Source organism: Motacilla alba, chromosome 2, assembly GCF_015832195.1.
Source record: "Motacilla alba alba isolate MOTALB_02 chromosome 2, Motacilla_alba_V1.0_pri, whole genome shotgun sequence".
In the NCBI taxonomy this organism is placed as follows: domain Eukaryota; kingdom Metazoa; phylum Chordata; class Aves; order Passeriformes; family Motacillidae; genus Motacilla; species Motacilla alba.
The window spans coordinates 18110813-18128415 of record NC_052017.1 but is presented as its reverse complement, the minus strand read 5'-3'; positions in this window follow the sequence as shown (position 1 = coordinate 18128415).

Genomic DNA, 17603 nt, shown 5'->3' with positions numbered 1-17603 from the left:
CTCCCCAAAACACAACACGCACAGAAACACTCGGATGTTTCACTGACCCGATCTACAACTCGACCCGCGAGCAGCTGCACTCCCACCCACAGTGACGGGGACAGCGAGCCCCGACGAGGGAGCGAGAACAAGAGGGCAGAGCAGGCAGGAAACAGCCCGACTTAAAGTGGCTTTCCCACTGGACAAAACCCCGCAGTACAGCTAGAGCCGGAGAGCCGAAGGCGAGCAGCTCCCCTGGCAGCCGGGCAGAGCAGGGCAGAGCAGGGCAGGGCAGGGCAGGGCGCAGGCAGGAATCATCTCCCGGCCGGCAGGAACGCCGCAGGACTCGCACCGGAAGAGAAGGCGCTGCTGCCGAAGCGGCGGGGCAGCGGCAGCCCGCTCCGAGCCGTGCCGCAGTGCTCCATCCCCATAGGCGAGTGGCCTGGCTATTGCCTTTTTAAGGGATTTTTTTCTAAAGTCAGATCATTTTGCAGATGCTGTTTAGCTTTTAGCCATGCGATCAGGAGAATGGAATGGAGACGGAGAGTAGATGACATCCAGTGTGGCAGTGGAAAAAGAAGGACAGTGGGGACAGGACCACTTTCTAGCAGCCCTGCCCACTACAAGATTTGAAAGGAATATGCAGTTTGTGTACACCAGCTGTTACCTTAGGTCAGACATAAGTCAAAGTAATGAGAAAGAAATGTGGGAATGGGAAGAGAAGCAAAAGCAACAGAGCTAAAAACAGAAAGCCATTGCAGTCCATCAGAAATTGAAGAATATTATTTAGGAAATAGCCCATTTGTGCCTGGTCTGGGCAGCTCAGTCGTCTATTTTAGCTACATTACTCTTTTTCTTTTTCTTTTTTTGTTTGTTTGGGTTTTGTTTGTTTGTTTTTTGTTGTTTGGGTTTTTTTGGGTTTTTTGTTTTCTTCATGTTACATCATTAGTGCCAAAACCCAATAGTGCCTGCTTAGCATGCCATACCTTTGATGCTGTTTTCCAAACTCAAAAACTACCTGAAGCCATATTACCATCATACAAGATATGGTGATATACTCAGAGTGTGCAATAGGAAAAGTGAGATCATCTTCATATGAGCCATATCCTTAGGAGCCATATCCTAATTGTGTAAAGCCAAGATATGAAAGCCCTTATCATTATAAATGGCCTTTTCCCAGCATAAATGTATAATGTTTTGCTGCATGACATGACAATAGTCTGTCATTAAAATTTAATATATGTTTTTCTGAAGAAGAACATCAACATGGGGAGGCACTCTCAGGGAGAAGTTTTGGAGGCACAATAATTGAAAGATAGAACAAAAACAGTGATTAGAAGGCTAATGGTATATTTTTTAGCAATGTATTCTTGACACCTTTCCAAATTATCTGTGGCAAAAATTGCAAGTGGGTGACTACCAGTGTTAATTTTGTTATTACTATCTCAAGAATGACATGCTGGCAGTCTATTCATATATGGAGATGCTCAGTATATGCAAGCTGAAACCCTCTAGACAACTTTGAGAAATATGTACAGCTATTTTAAAAGTTTTATCCAGGGAATGTTATTCTAGTGGCCCAGAATGGGAGCTCTCAATGTATGGGCAATCTACAGAGAGGGCACATATAAATATGCTGTTCAGATGAATATAGTATCTATAGTTCATTTCCAGCAAGAATGCTGGAAATTAGGGATTCTCAAGACTACATCACATTTTTAAGACATTTGTGTTAACCCCCCCGCCAAAAAAAAAACAAAGTAAGAGACATGATTTTAAAGTGCTGAAGGTTTCATGCAGTTTTCAAACTATTTTTAATCTATTCTGCAGTGACTATCAAAGACTGATGGAGCTTGCTCATAATAGGATTTTTTCTAATTATGTTTGACACATTAAGTGTTGCTTAGCAGTGTATTATTACTTGTATTCAATGAAGCAATTAGCATTTATTTTTCATTTCCAGTAAATTTTCCTAAAAGTGTTCTGTAATATTTTTCAAAATTAATTCACCACCAGGGGGCAAAGAACTATTTCTCCGGAGGGAATGTTTTTATATTGGTTTTATAGATGCGTGACCCTTTCAAGGTCCTTTTCTACTTCACAGTAATTGCAGATGTGATTAAAAACAAAAGGTGTGCAGACTTAAAAATATGTCAGAGGGACATCTTTACCATTTTTGCCAATTTTGACTGCTCTAAGGTTAAGATAATTGTTGGGAGAGAGAACAAGCTGGAAGGCCAGAAGATGGCTACAAGATGGCTGTGACGTGAGCGCTGCTCTGTGCGCGGGGCTGTTCCACGCCTCTGTCAGGAACACGCGGTGCTGTGTCTTGTGCAGAAAGAAATGTCAACCATCTAGGCATTGAACCAGGTAACAAACAAGTGAGCGTTGTAAACAGAATCAGAACACTTATCACAGAATCATAGAATCATTCTCTTTCAGCTGATTTTAATTCTCTGCTCAATTCTGTCAGTGCTGTTTTGTTTCTGCTTGGTCCCTCCTTTTTGTTGCTTTGCCAGAGATGAGCTGATATTAGGAATAATTAAAAATGGAATTTGATTTTTCAAATGAAAGAAAACATTTTAAATCAACTGGAAATTTTCTGTGAAGATCATACAATTCCATTTGTCAGTACATAACACTCATTTCCAATTTATTAATGTGGAAGGTATGTATGTTAGTGACATTTGCTAGGGCACCTTCCCAGGAAAGGAACTAGCACCATAAAATATTGGAGAAAAGAAAGAGAATCAGGTAAATCCAAAACCAAAACCACCATAAAATAAACTAGCATTACCATGCATAGAGAGACTGTGCAACCAGCAGCACAACATGCCAACAGTGTAACAGAAGAGCCTGTTACAGCAAACACATGTAGGAATTAATCATGGACAGCATTTGGTTTGTGGGATATCTTTTCAATAAAATGATTGAGTCCATTTGGAGAGGAAACTGAAAGCTGTGATGGATGAACATAGAATACACTATTTACTCAAAACTGCTGTTTCCTTACCATAGGGGTTTTTTAGATTGCTGGGTAGAGGGTAGGTTGCTGTCCTGTTCAAAGTTGAGGATGATACTTTGAAATTTGCTCAGGATGTTAGAAATATTTTCTTCATAAAATAAAGTTAAATTTCAAGTTAAGATAGTTTTCACACTTCAGGATTGCATTAACAAAGTAGTCATACTCTGATTACACAGTGCAAAACCAGCAGAACTAACTAAATATAGGAAGACCATCAATATGATGCATGTGTACAAGTGTCTTTCTAAGAAAAACCTTATTAAATTCTTCAAATTCCCCTTTAAATTTAACGGTGCAATTAATTGTGACTGAAAAAAAAATCCATTGAATTCTCATCCCCAAAATTCCAGTATGCACGGATACAGAAAAATAATTCCTAGGAAGACCAGTTTGGATTGAATAATCACAACTACACAGCAGAAAAAGTACATTAGTAGAAACTAATATAAAGAAATGAGGTTTGATTATTCCATGGTTATATTTACCAAAGGGCAGCTTTGAAATCCTGCCCACAGCTACAAATGCAAACATATGTCTTCTAAAATAAGGCATTATAATGTCTGATATAGCTTCTCTTACATTTGTATCATGTCAAGTAAAGATAGATATACTTCGTGATTCACTTGCTATTATTAAATTAAAAGTTCAGTGTTAAACATGTTACTGCATCTTGCTGGTGGTGGATTATATTTGTGATTTCTTCAAATCACATAAATGGCCAAAATCCTTCCTCTGCCTGCACAGTTGTGATTTCCATTTGCTCTCAAGGAATATATTTCAGACAATAGAGCCAGGCATGTTACTCTTATTACAAAACATTATTTTCAGAAAAACAAATTAATGTCCAAAGCACTTTCTTTGCCAAAATTCTGCAATGAAATTTCTCACAAAATCCCATTAGCCAACACAATCTCTCTAGTAAGTGGTCTTTAACAGAGCTTGAACAGCTCTCACCCACATGGGGATTTTGTTGTCCTTGTGACTTGATTTTGCTGTGGTATGAGTTTTGCTCACGACATCACAGAGTAAAACAACAGAAAAGTAAAAATAAAGATTTCTCATACCAAGAACCTGTCATTAAAGTTAAAGGGTGCCGTGAATGTGGAGAACCTGGATGGTCCAGATTTGATGAGAAGTGGCTCATTTCTGGAGCTCTCTTAAGCAACACATTTTTAGATAAAGCAGGACTGCTGTTAATAGTCATTTACAATCTCTTTAAACATTACTTTTTTCTTAAAATTTTTGACTTTTAAATTCTAAAACCTAAATAGCTGAGCTTCTCTCACTGTTTACTTTTTTTTCAGAATGACTGCAGTCATGTAGAAATATTCCATGTTCTGTCTGTGCCCTTTAATCACTTTTTCTTCCTTCTCTATTTGCATTCTCTCTCATCTCCCCTGTATCTACTGTATTGTGCTAGCAAATAAATATTAAATATGTTGTACTCATTTAGGTCTTAACTGGGCATTCAACTCACATAACAAATACTTCTGTGGGCAAATATTAGACAAGGAATATGTAATATAGACTGTTATTTAGCAAAATGTATTTAATGAATTCTATCAAGTGAGAGGTATAAATATTGACTTCTCCTCCATGTGGCATGTACAGGAAGAAATCACTTAGTGGATGCTCTTGGTACGTATTCCTGGTCACTGGTAGGATGAGGAGGTGGCTTGCAGAGCACAGAGTAGAAACATACACAATGATGTTATCTGGATCCACTTTTATGTAAATGAGTTACAGCTAAATGAGTTACAGCTTCAACACAAAGTATCAAAAAGTTACAAGACAAAAAAAAAAAAAAAAAAAAAAAAAAAAAAACAAAACAACTATTTAGCAGCTTGCCAATGGTATAGCAATCTTCCTAACATGAGATCTATGAAAACTGGAAAAAGCAAACACCCTTAATAGCTGTGCTAATGGAAGTGGTTAAGTTACAGATCCACTAATTTGTTTCCCTTGTGTTGCAGAGGCCAAATTAATATTCTCTCCTTTCTTGACCCATAATGCAAGCTTCAAAACTCTCTTCTATCCTGAAAAAAAAAAAAAAAGGAATTTGATGTCCCTTGCACGCCTGTAGGATATCCCTGAATATAAATATTAATGTCAAAGAACAGCCCACTTGTCCTTATTCCACTTATCCCTGATTTGCTTTTATAGTCAAATTATGTTTTTCATATTTTCTTTTGTTGCAAAATATTTTTAAAACAGTAAACAAACCCCAGGCTAGCAGAATTTTAATCAGTGCTATATCCAAGTGCTGTTACCTCTGTCTACAGGCCAGCCAAGGGCTCCATTATATCACTTAAGCACCATTTAAACTGAGTCGGTGATTTATCCTTGCAGCACGTTGAAAGAAAGGGCAGAAGGAATTCTCCCCGCAGGACCAGCTTGCATCACATGTCAGTGACAGATCATTTGTGCCACCAGGCATCAGTGGCTGCAGTCCTATGCAGCCCAGGGCTGGAGATGGTCAGCGTAAAGCCAGGAGGGTCCAGCTGACAGCAGTGCCTGTGCACACTGTGCAGGCACAGCAAATCAAACACATGGCAGGTGAAGCCATAAACTGAGCTGCTGTGCTGGGGCTGATTGTACGTGGCCATCATACAAGATGCAGAACTTTTATGCTGGATGCTCCATGTTCCAAGAGATGTCTGTGAGTCCTGGCTAAGGAAAGGCATGGTGCCTGCCCATCCCTGCACTGTGTGGTGTGAGGTTTGTCTGCAGGGAGCTCCTGAGAGCACAGGAACTGCCATTCTTCCTGTCCTTCAGCCATAGGAACCACCAGCAGCTCCTTGCAGCCACGCTGCCCCTTCCTGCTGCTTTGTACAGCCTTCTCTCTCCCACTCCCATCCACAGCAGACTCTCTGTGTTCCCCTGCTGCTGCTCCAGCCTCTGCTCCAGCATCTGTGGCAGCCTCAGCCTTGGCTATAGAGAAAGGACCTGAGCATATCTGAACTCCGCTGGCACATGCACCTGCAGAGCGACACCCAGAGCTGGGGCCCCTCTTGCCTGCTCCTGTTCGGTGCCAGCAGCCACTCCTGCTGACTTTCCAGGAGAAAAAAAAACTGATTTAGATCATGCAGCTTGGGAACAAGTACTAGGTAACTTTCCAAAGGCTAGTTATAATGGATGAGTTCTGGCCAAAAGTCATACATTCCAACTTTCCCAACTTTCCTTTAACAAGTTACCTTTTTCTTTATAGGACTTTGGAGCAAACTCAGCCTATTCTGTAAGCAGATCCAATTGAGAATGGATCAAGTACTCTGGACATCAAAAACAAGCCAAAACAGGTCAGTGGAGCAGGAGATGCATCTGTGATCATCTGCCCTCTGAAGACCTGACAGGCAGCAAAGAGCCCTCTGGATGCTGTAGCTACTGGCAGGAAAAAGAAGAAACCCATCCTTGTATTTTTCTAAAATTTAACATTGAAGAATGCAGTACATTGAAACACAAAAGGTAAAAAATAATTAGGTTTTCTGTTTAAAAAGATTTAATGGGGGGGTGGTTCTCATCTCTGTTTTGATTTTGAATAATTTGGGTTTCTCATCTCTGTTTTGATTTTGAATAATTTTTACTTACCCCTTTGGGTACATACATGGTTGTTAGTGTTGTCTGGTTTCCCAGGAGTATTAAAAAATGTAACTTAGGCCTCTCTGCAATTACAAGCAGAAGAACTTGCCACAGCTGTGTGCCATGTTCCGACCCAGTAGCAAACTCTGCCCCCACTCTCCACACTGCTTTTCCTGTTCCCACTGGGCACAGGACTAAAATTCACCAAAATTACAGTACCTCCATAACTACTGTACTTCCTGCTGTGCCAAAATCCCATAATTTCTACAGTAATTTTAAAGTACAGGAATATTGAGGAATATTGAAAACAAAACCAATCCAGAAAGAGGCACAAGTACAGCAAAAGTTCCCTCCTGAGCTGGAATTTCTGTGTGTCTTTATAGGAAATGTTAAATACTGTTGTAATCAGAAACCTACTGCTGTTCTTGCTCCATGGCTCACAATTGAAGATAACAGCCTGTTAATTTACATTAAAAACCATATTTGTCTTATGGAAAAGAATATTCAGTGAACATTAACAATAGTATGTACAGGACAACCCCATATACAGAAACACCATATTCTCCACATTAAGGAAAGTACAAAATATCAGTGGCAGTCAAAGTCAACTATAAAATTGTGGTCATGATGCTCTCCTGGCTATCATTTAATTATGCCTCAGTCATTGTGTGCTTGATTCTTTCACTCTTTTACCCATATTTTTGAAGGCTGTCTCCTGAAACAGCTCCCCACTCCAGAAAGTCTTGGACACACCATCAATCTACATGCCTGTTAATAGAGTGATCTCAGCCTAAAAGGAAAGGAATCAGACTGGTCAGTTTAAATGTCTAAATTGCCTTTAGCCATCAGCTCTCTCAGCCAGAGAGCTGTAATTACCACGAAACACCCAGGGAGGCACTTACCATTGTTGCTTTCTTTTTGTACTAGTCTGTTACATTTGGAGTTATGACAGATTATACTACAGTTACCATAAAGTAGTATTTCCCAAGCGAAAAGACTCTTCACAAACTATTGTCTTTCTTTCTGTTTTCATTTTTGCCAGTAAGAGACAAAAACATTTGTTAGAAGGAGAAAGAAGCAGCATAAAGATTTATTTTGGAAAGCAGATTTTGCAGCTGAGGAATAAGCAAATTGGATCTTACTGTTTTCTGGTTACATTTTGCCTTTTCACAGTAAGTAAAACAAAATGGTGGTTTCTCAGCTATTATGATTTTAGAAATACAGTATTTAATTAAATCTTTTTATAGCAATGTTTTTACCTGCACTCTTTCTGTTTCTTGTAGATCTGAGGCTTGCCAAGTTTCACTCAATTAGAAAGAGATCAGTCATTCCAGAACTGAAAGCAGTTTTCTGGAATATCTCCATAAAAAACAACATTGAATAACTTAACTGGATGTAAGAACTTCTAAATAGTAAGACATTACAAGCCAATTTTTAATCTTGGTCTTTTATAAATACACAATTTCATTCCTTCCTCATTTAACTTCAGAGACAGTCTTAAGTACATAACACCTCTGAACATTAAATAACACTCACAGTAAAAGGCACTTAAGAAGAATTTTGGTCTGAATTAGCTTTTCCTACACTCAGTCAGTGCTGAGCACCTGATGGAGTAAAACATACGGATCTTTCCCCAGAATTAGTTTCTCTTTAGTTATGATAATGATTTATGGTACCTCTGAGTCCTGATTTGGAGGTCACAGTGAGTAAAGGATATCTTAGAGAAACCAGTAAAAACTGCACTATGCATCTAACTTTTCAGATAAACCCTAGAGAACCAAGCAAAGCACGACAATTTCTTTTTCTATTCCTGAGAAGATTAAAAAGTGGCCTAAAACATCCTGAGGCTCAGATGCACCAGATTAGACCTATAGCCTATGTGCAGGTGAGAAGGAGGAAGACAGCTGTTACACAGCACTAAATAAATGAAGAGTTTTCTTCAGTTACAGAAAGGTAAAGCTGCAGAGGGATCGGTTTCCTCTAAGAATCAAAAAGGAGGTGTGTGATGCTTTACATGTAATAAACTGTAAATCCATAAAGAGATGCAATTGCGAAACAAAACTGAAGGCTCTATAGAGAAGTCCATAAAATACAGAGTAGATTTGCAAGAAGTCACAGAGAAGACTGCACAAAGGCTTGAAATAAAATATAGACCCAAGCAGCCTCTGGGCAAATCCATTATATTTAATTTTATTTTGTATAGTAAAACAATTCTGCAAAAGTCTGTGGACAACAGCTGAGGAGAGACAAAGAAGAGCTAGAAAGAATCAATTGCAGCAGAAATTTTGCAAGAGCAAAGACTGGATTATCACTTTGGATATGAAAAGACTACATATGATTTACATTTGGACACCATACACAAGCTATACTATATTTGAAGTCCCAGAAATAATTTTGAAATGAAATTCTAATTATATTGAGTACAAACAAGCAAAGCTCATCTCATAGGAGTTGTGCTGTGGGGAATGTGAACTGCAAGCCTGGGCAAGACAAAATTTAGAAAATCTAATACTTGCAGTGGCTTCAAAAATGAAACACTGTATCTTTTTTAGGACTGGAAATGTCAGATACTAGATGATAATGCAAATTATGAAGAAAAACACAAGTCCAGAAAGCAAAAACATAAAGTGAAAGCCGAACATAATGACATGGAATAGAGAAGTTACACAGGAGAGGTAGCTTATCTGTGTCCTTTTCTTTGAGATGTGGTTGAATGTCACTCATACTGTCAATTTAACTATACCCAGAGTTAGGCAGATCATTTATGTCTTGGTGCAAGAGACACCAAAGTATCAAAGGTATGCCAGACAGCCCCATCTGGGAGCATGTAGCTTGGGAACAGCTGATCTCTCTCCCATCCAAGAGAGAATGCTGACGCTGCTTGGGAAGGTATTTAGGATGAGTGTAAAGAATAAACTCTAAAAGATGCACATGCTTGTCTGTTAACAAAGCCTACCATTTCTTTTTACCCTCCTGACTGAAATAGCTCAGGTTGATTCCACTGAGAAACGAAGAATGGAGAAAGATTTGGAAGGTGTACTACCAAACACATGAAAACCATCTCACCTGGCAAGGAGGACCAAGACCCTGACAGGAAGAAACTTTGTGGAGTTTCAAGAGCATTCAGCAAATCCAAGTGGAAAATCCTTCACTTGTCGACATAACGTGGGTATGACAATGAGGGCAATTTCAGACAAGCTGATCAGAACATCCTGTGCTATGTCATCATCACACATCAGCACACTTGCTGCATGTGCCTGCTGAAATCTCCTCTGTTGTTTATCAGGGTATCACCAACCAGAATAATCGGAGGCTGAGGCACTGAAACCAGCTTAGGTGTAATAGAGAAATGGGAGAATAGGCCATGGAAGAATAACCACAGTGGTGTATTGTCTTACCTACTGGAAGACTACAGTCATGAAAGCAACTTCTGTGAACAAATACTCCTCTAACTGACAAATCAAGAAACTGTCCAACAAGAACTGCAGAGATGAACGAGCTCCAGGGCAGAAAGATTGATTCTTGCAGTGGATATTGAAGGCATAGGAGACAACCTCTGGCAGGTGGCCCAGGATATTCACCAAGCTGATTTGGTGGGCATCTTTAAAAGACATAGTTTATCATTATGTATCAAAGAAGGACCTATAAATTAATGACAGGCTGAGGAGACATGGTCTACTCAAGGAACAAGTCAATTTTAATTTCATACAAAATCCCTCTGACTATGTTAGGGTGGAGGAGTAATGGGATAACAAAGCTCTCATCATTAAATGAGTGAGACACTTTCAGTGGGCTCTTCTGTCTTGAAGAACAGAGAAGAAGCAGAACTGTTTCAAAAGGACAGGTCAGTGTTTAAGAAACCTGTGATCTTTGCTTTGTGCTTTTGCTTATGGAGTTGGGAGTTTCTCCAGAAATATCTAACAAAACATTGGAAAGCCTTCTTGTCTTCCGGGGAAGATAAGGAACAGATTACTGTTATTATTAATCACACAGAAGTCTGATTGAGTTTTCTGATTTCTCTTCTGCAGTGTAAAGGAAGTTAGAAGATAAAGGTAAATGCTGTTGAATCAATGGCCAAGTCTCATAATAATATAAAGGAAAACCTCAGGACACAAACAGAAGCTATTTGAAGAGAGAGTCAGTATCCAGGACCTATCTATGAGTGACCCTGGAAGGAGCAGAGTACCATTGTGGATCTCAAAAATATGAGAGGAACAGATGTTCTGGAGGGTCTCATGAGCTGTTGTTCTAAACCAGGGGTCTTGGAAGACATGGCCTGAGCCAAAGGTAAAGAGCCAACCTGTGTAGACCTACATCTGACCAAACATCTTAAGGGCCAGAAGTCTCTTTGTCAAAAGCTTGTTTCTTCTTTCTGGTTGTAGAAACATGAACCAGTCTAAGAGCTGTCAGCCAGTTTATTCTCCAGGCTGTTTGATTTTGTAGAACTTTTGGATTTGCTCATTAAGTGTTCTCAGAGATAACAGCAGTGATTCCCACATGGTCTGAATCCAACTTTGAACATCTTGCCAGGGATGTGCACTTCCTTACAGCATTTAAGACAACAGCAGCCATCAGAATTGGAAAAACAGGTTCCCCAGGGAAAAGTCCAGCAATCTAAGCCACACAAAGGAAGCAGGTAAAAGCTGGTGAAATTTTGGCCAAAAATAAGCTGAAAATTGCCCAAAGTTTATATCTACATGTATTTATATTTATATGGAATTAAATTGTCCATATTTCATATTATTTACATACGGATTCTGCCTACATATATATACATCTATGTGTGTATGTATACAGTCTATAGAGAAGCTATTTTAAGAAATAATTCTATTTGTACAGAACTTTAACAAGAATCTGGGGTCTTGATCCAAATCAGATGGACTACTAAGATGGGGCAACAAAATCCTTGGACACTGAATGCCTGGAATGAGGACAGGGCTGCCTGTATTTGTGCATCTCCCACCAGGATCATTTTGCTTCCTCATCAGTGCATGAGAGTACAGAGATATATGTAGACAGGTACTCAGAAGAGAAAGCCAAGTTCACAGCAAATTGACAAAAACATGGACACAATAGGATCATAAAAATACTCTTAAAGTATGCCCAAGAGAAAGAAAGACCTGGTGCTGGAGACCAAAATGCTGAACACAGCCTTTTCACATTGTAATCCTCATTAGAAAATTGTATCCGAATTGTTAGTTCTTTATAAATATCAATAAGTATATTTAAGCAACCACGAGACAGCATGTTATACCTATACAACAGCAGAGGCTCAAAAGGCATAGATAGTGCCTGTGACACAGACTGCAGTAGGGTGAGAGATATCCACAGTTTCTGATGGAAAAGAAGGAGGAAAATTATTTAAGATCCTCAATTTACAAATTCCAAAGCAAAAGAGACTATCAATAAACCAGAGGACCATCAGCTAATATGAGGAGATGATTATGCACAGAAGAACACACAAAGTGTGAAACCCTGTGGGTGCCTCAATCTACAAGCATGCAAGTGCAGGCTCCTTAAGATGGAGACCAAACTGGCATTGACTGAGCACTGTTGAAATAAAATACTCTTCCTTCTTTTAGAGGAGCAAAATGTTTGGATGGCTGGCATCCAAAGCTTTCACCCTCCTGCTTTCAAACCATAAGTTAGAGTCACTAGTCACTAGATGCCTGACAGAATGGGGGTATTTCTCTCACCCTTGCAGATTTCTCCCCCCTCTGTGATAGCTTAACTTTCAATAAGAACTAAATTCTTCTCTCTTTCACTAGCATGTAAGGATATGGATTAAGTTGCAAAATTTAATACACCAAATAGATGAAAATGTCAGTGTTCACTTTCATATTTCTTTTTTCTTAGCTGTAAAATAATGATAGTAAATTTAACAATACAGTTCACATGATTCATTAGGCTTCATTAAGATTTCCACAGATTGTATTTTTTAGCTACTGAGTGTCATTATTTTTATCTCTTTCCCTCTGATAAAGGGATTTAGAAGGTTTTTCAGCATATTTTCTTATCGCATTGGCCTTTTTTTCTTTAACTCAGACATTCAGGAGCAGGTTCTTGAAAGCTCTGTGTAATATCTGGGTGGATAAAGCATCTTGAGACTCCTCTAGGACAGTTCCAAGTGTTTTACACATACACTTCAATTAACATTTCTTGGTTTATATTACAATACAACCCTAAATCCTACCCCCTCAGCTGAGAACCACGAATACATTTGTGCAGATAATCTGGAGGAGTCTGCAATTTATGAGTCTAAATTCAAATTCACTACAAGCTGTATGTAAGGAACATTGTTAATTTTGTGAAAGCAAATATTTGAACGTTAAGTATCAGAACTAGAACCAATTGCAGAATGATTTACTTCCTGTTGACTTAACATTAATGTCTAGATACAAAAGTAGGAGTTTTTGCACTAGTCACTTAGAAGTCACTTTACAGGGCTTGCTCACCTGAATATTACAGTACCCTCATGTATTAGCACAGATCTTTCAATTCTTTGTGAACACTTCTGCTGAAGTCAACACAAACACACACATCCCCATCAATGCCATGACAAGCCCACTGTATGCCCTATAGATGCCTTTTCTCAAATAATTGAGTTTATTATTTTCATGCCAAAATGAACAGATTTATGGAATTTATGCAGTGGAGTTTCCTTTTGTACACAATAATATTCTAGACTATGTGGACAATTTTAGGGCTTTAAATCACCAGAAGAACAACTAACAACTCTTTATGATACCACAAAATGACTGTATTGTGCTCTGGCTGTAAAAAGCTGATGTGAAAATTACAGCTGAGGTTTTACCTTGGTTGAGGTTTTTTCTTTTCATTTGTGTTTTCAGGCTAGTCTGAGATGGATTTTCACCATGACATAACAAGCAGTGACAGCGGTTGAACAGAACATTTCTTTACATTGAAAGTTTATATCCTTCAGTTGTGGCTAATTTTGAACTCAAGGAAGTTCCTTAGTGAAATAAAAATCACAATAAATTTTTGTTAAAACAAGTAAAAAAATATTATATATAAACATTTTATTAAATATTTTAAACTCCATTTTTCCTGCTTTCTTTGCAAATTTTCACCTAGTAAAAGCTTTTCATAAAGGAAGCCCTAGCAGGCTGTAGAGGTAAAATATATTCCCTACTTACTGGTTACTCTCTTAGCACTATCAGGCTGCATTATCAGTTACAGCTTCTCTTCCCCTGCTGTTTTTCAACCTTAAAATTTTCCCATTGCAGAGCACCCAGCGATGCTCTATGAACCACTCATATTCCCAATTAAGTTCTACTTCACATGCTTCAGCAAGTCTTAAATGATACACAGATGACAGCTTGACCTTCTGCCCATCCTGTGCATGTGGGAGCACTGGGTGAATGGATTGTAAAAAAAATCACAAGGCCCTGCAGTGCAGAGAACCTGACCCACCCTTCCTCCCCAGCCCAGGCAGGAGGACCCTGAGCAAGCTCCTTTTATATGCTCTTGGTATCCTACTAAAGGCATAAGGAAAGGGGCAGTAAACATTCAAAAAATGGCTGTAAAAATGTTTTTTTGTGACCCAAGATGAAAGTTGCAATATAACATTCAAATCTATATGCCATTTTCTTTTCTTTTCTCCTTTTTTTTTTTTTTTTGGCAGGGGGAGAGTGGAGAGAAATCAAATTGCGCCCATCTGGGTTGCTGAGTAAAAACACCTTTTTGGCGTTCTTGAATGTAGATTTTTTCAAAATGCTGTTTTCCATCCCTAAATTTATAGGGCAAACTAGATACTTCATTTAGATGAGCAGCTTTTGGGCATGAATGACAACAACTGTTCATATGGATTTTTATTATGCAGATTAAATACTCTCTAATTACCCATAGTGGAATACTTCATAACAGTCTGCTGTGTTATGTCAATAATCCATTAAGATATGAATAGATGCTTGGTAAAACTTCTGCTGAAAGCAAATGAGCGTTTATAATCTTATTGGAGAAAGCACAACAATCCTATTGACAAGAGCCCGATGGGATTGCAGGGACACAGTCTCATGAGCTGCAGTTGAAATCCAGATAAAGGTCCTGTGATGCTGACAAACTGTAAATACTACAGAAAGCACAGAACTTCAAAACTAAACTTCTTTTTTTTTTTTTCTCTAGATTATTTTCTCATGTAAGTAGGAGCAGCTCCACTAAGCCCTGTGATGCTTCTCTCCTTCCCATAACCAAAAAATGTTTTGACCTAATTTTCAGTGTTTTCTGTCTTCATCACATAGTTAACCATACAGTGATAACTTTGGACGTTCCTTCAGTTCAGAACTACAACAAGGACAGTTTGAGTCAGGAGATGTTTCTGGAAGAGATCAGAAGGTATCAAAAGGTACCCATGCTCTCTTCCACGGTTTCACAGAATCATAGAATGTCCTGAATTGGAAGCCCTAAGGATCACTGAAGTTCATCTCTTGGCCCTGCACCTCAAGAGTCACACCATGTGCCTGAGAGCATTGTCCCAACACTTCTGGAACTCTGTCAAGCTTGGTGCTGTGACCACTGCCCAGACACTGTCAGGATGAAGAACCATTTCCTAATATCCAGCCTAACCCTCCCCTGGCACAACTGCATGCTCAGGTCTTGTCACTGGTCATCAGAGAGAAGAGATCAGCATTTGCCCTTCTGCTTCTCCTCTGTGCCTGCTCTTGCCACCTCTCTGACACTGGGTCAAGCAGTCAGGGAAACTGGTTAAAAAGGGCCAGGAAGACTAAATCAGAAAGGATGGATGATATTCAAAAATCATGATGATCTGAAACAGACATTTCAGAATACTGATCTTAATCCTAAGCACAATGAGGTACAGAACAAATCAAATAGAAAGTTCTTTGTAGTTTATATCGACTGATCCAAGAGCAGCAAAAGGTATTAACTTAAAAACACTAAAACTCATCAACTGCTAATATAACTGTCCTGTGATATCCTTTGCAAACTGAGTATGCTGCATCTGCTTGTAGCTCCGGTGTGACTGCAACACAGATGTGTTTCCTCTCCATGCCACAAAGTATTCTCCTTTCTCTCCAGAATCCTATGTGACTGTCACTGGAACATCTAGGCATGCATTTTCCAACAAATACATGCAGGGGAGGTTGTACTTTCTCAACATTAATTGCTCTGAAGAGGTAGCAAGAGAATGTAGCATGTCCTAACGGTGACTGGTGCAAGAGGAAGGAGCCACTTGGCTTGGGGCGGAGGGAGACAGTGGCTGATGGACCTGGAACCAGCCAGACAAGAAACCTGAGGGCAGAAAGTCGAGACAAAATGGAGAATGGGAGGTAGGAGAAACTGGATTTAGAGACTAGCTGGCTTTAGCCTATGGGGAGCACACTGGCATTTGATGAAGAGCTATGTGGAGAGGAGTGACTAAGTGCAATGTGGTTTTTCAGTGGTATCACTAATTAAGGCCTATCAGAAATACTAATGAAGTGAGATTTACAGTCACAAGTAGTGCATTTCATTAAATCAAATTATGATGGTTTGGAGAATAAGGGGTTGGACAGACAGATACTTCTTCAGGTCTTAAATAGAGCAATCTTCAACATTGGGTACAAGTGCTGAGATTTACTGGCCATGAGAGTCGAAACATATAAAGCTCATAAAAGACTGGAGTTACACAGAACCCCATTTGTGAAACTTCCTAATTTTAAAGAGCTTGATTTTTCAACCTCAGGAAAGTTATCATTATTTCTATGTGTGTTATATACCTGTAATTCCTGTGTGATCCCCAGAACAGACCAGTGCGTATGCTTAGAGGATACCCCAACATTTCAAAGGAGAACATTTAGGATAGCTCTTGAAAAAGACCCTTCTTTTTCCTTGATAAAGTCACTCAGTATATTGTGCAAAAATAGAAGGGGGAAGGAGATGATTTGTCTTTTGATCCATCATTTATTGAGTCCCTTACACACAGCTGGTAGTGCATGTCAATTGTATTTTATTAGGTGGAGACACACAGCAGTTGGGTGGATCTTTTCACTAGCATTAAGGTAGGTTACATTTCTGCTCTTACCTCATTAACCTTTATTGCTAGTGCTTTAGTTTACCATGATAAAGTTTCTACTCTCCAGTTCTGTGTTAGATTAAATAGGATGCTTTGTAGGTTGTCTAATTTCACTGTATTCCTCTCCTTAGCTTAGTATTGTAGTTTGTTACTCATTTTGAATAAAGCAGCCTCCAGATGAAACAAAGCTTATTTACAATCTATTAGCAATAAAAGCATACCCAAACAAAAAAACCCCACAGGTTGCTTTTATTTGTCTTTTGATTTCCAAGTCTTTGGAGCATACATGAACATGGCTTGTAGCATTGTTCTGCAGGCAGGGACTTACTTCAAATTTAATTAAAGTTGGAATTCCCGCTGTAATCATATGAATTTAAGAGTTGGGGCTGTAAAAAAAATTACTAAATATTTTCTGACTCTCAGCTGAATTGTGAGTTATCAACACTGAACTGCAGAGCTGCATGATTCACTGTGAAATTGATTTTATCACATGGTTCCACAATGCATCCTATGGGGTTTTTTTCATATTTTCCCATGCATTTTTAATGTGTTGCCTGATCTTTGGGTACAAATTCCTTTCCCTTCAGCAAATTCTGACTTTCTAAACACCTGAGCAGTTTCAAACACCTGATATTTAATTTTCATCAGTCTTCTAGGGAAATATTTTTGCCTCTCACATGTGGATATCTTTCTGCTGAAATTATATACTTCTGAAGTACACTATTCAATCTCAAAACATGAGGAGTTGAACGGCTGGAAGTTAGATCTCTGTCATTACAGACAGAAGTAGATATAATCTTCTTATAGAACTCAGTGCTTGCTTCTGTCACTGGCAAGACAGTAACAGGTATTCACCATTTAAATGTTTACACTTTCATTCGGAGAAGAACCATACAAAGTTATTTTAGAACTGGTTTGTCTTCAAGTTCTTCTACTTAAATTCTCTCACAGGCATTTCTTCAGGCACATTCATTCTGTTGACATCAGTGT